Here is a 1,776-nt window from a genome sequence, read left to right as displayed (position 1 = left end):
CATAGTGACTGTGGTTGGTCTTGCTTCTCCAATCCCCAACTTCTTGAAAATCGACATGGGCATCAAATTGATACTAGCCGCAAAGTCACAAAGTGCTCTTCCAACATCTCTACCACCAATAGAACAAGGAATTGTGAAGCTACCCGGATCTTTCAATTTAGGAGGAATTTTATTCTTCAATATAGCATTACAACCTTCAGTCAAAGGCACCGTTTCAAATTCTCTAAGCCTCCTTTACTTAGTTAAAATGTCCTTCAAAAATTTCACGTAGTTGGGCATTTGCTCCAAAGCTTCCACCAATGGTATATTGATGTGAAGCTGTTTCAAAACATCTAAAAATCTTCGGAATTGGCCATCTTGTTGTTGCTTTTGAAAGTGCTGAGGAAATGGTGGAGGTGGCTTACGCATAGACTTCTCTATTGCATTTTGCTGAGGAATTGCTGCAGCAATTGCTTCAGGATCAACATTCAACATCTTTTAACTCACTACCTTGTTTTCCTTTTCCACACTACTTTGGATTGAAGTGGGCTCGTTGTTTCTCTTACAATTATCCTTAGTCAATTCCAGATTTTTACCACTCCTCAAGGTAACCGCCTTGCAATGCTCCTTACCATCTCTCCTTGGATTTTCAGTATCACTAGGCAAGGTGCCTTGTGGTCTATTTCTTAGCTCATTAGCTAGCTGCCCCATTTGAATCTCTAGATACCTCAAGGACGCCACTTGGCTCTGAATCACAACATCATTCTTTGCCATATATTCTTTCATTAAACTCTCCAAAGAGCTTGATTGAGACACTTGAGGAGGAGGTGGTTGAGCTCTTGGTTGTTTTTGAGAAAACCCTGGTGGATATGTAGGCTTGTTTTGCATTGGTACTCATCTTGAACTAGCTCCTTGACCTCCCTCCCCCCCCCCCCCCCCCCCCCATGAAAAGTTTGGATGCTGCCTCCACCCTGGATTATAAGAGTTCAAATATGGGTTATTACGATTGGTATTTTGATTCCCCACATAACAAACTGAAGTGGGATTCAAAGGATAACCCTCAAATGTGTGCCCATCTCCACAATAAACACAAGACACACCCACAACTTGTCCCATAGAAGTTGGTTGTACCATTCCCCCAAAACTCATGTTCTTGAGAAGGTTAGTCATTAATGAAATTTGAGCGGTCAAAGCTATCAATGCATCCACTTCAAGTACACCAGCCACTTTTTGACTTGTTGAGGCTCTAGCATTGGACCATTGAAATTGTTGCCAGCTATCCTCTCCAAAATCTCATAGGTTTCATTGTAGGACTTAGAGAATAGCCCCATTAGCTTAAGCATCCAACACCATGCGAGTGGATGAATTGAGCCCATTGTAGAAAGTTTCCATTTGTATACAATGCGAAATCCCATGCTGTGGGCATTTCCTCAATAACTCCTTGAATCTCTCCCAAGCTTCACAAAATGATTCATCTTCCAACTGCTGAAATGACATGATTTCATTGCGAAACTTGGCATTTTTGGTAGGAGGAAAGTACTTCATCAAGAATTTTTCAGCCAGCTCATTCCATGTAGTCACCGAATCGGGAGGAAGGGTGTTGAGCCAAGCTTGCTCGATCCCTCAAAGAGAAAGGGAACAATTTCAACCTTAGGCCTCGTCACTCACTCCTTGCAGCTTGAAAGAATCGCTCACCTCCAAAAATGAACGAAGATGAAGATGAGGATCTTCAATAGGTAGCCCAATAAATTGACCCACTGTTTGCAACATTTGGAATATGACAGGCTTTAACTCAAA

The 1,776-nt window shown here is 42.0% G+C and overlaps 1 non-coding gene across 1 annotated transcript; it reads left to right on the top strand.

Moving 5' to 3' along the window:
* The first annotated feature begins 1,387 nt into the window (after positions 1-1,387).
* Positions 1,388-1,494, top strand: LOC133787551 (small nucleolar RNA R71). The gene has a single exon (XR_009872566.1). It is a non-coding gene; the product is annotated as a small nucleolar RNA R71 (small nucleolar RNA).
* Positions 1,495-1,776: the final 282 nt, after the last annotated feature.

The sequence above is a fragment of the Humulus lupulus genome, chromosome 6, assembly GCF_963169125.1.
Source record: "Humulus lupulus chromosome 6, drHumLupu1.1, whole genome shotgun sequence".
In the NCBI taxonomy this organism is placed as follows: Eukaryota; Viridiplantae; Streptophyta; class Magnoliopsida; order Rosales; family Cannabaceae; genus Humulus; species Humulus lupulus.
The sequence above is the reverse complement of the archived record's forward strand: the minus strand, read 5'-3'. Positions and strand labels throughout refer to the sequence as shown.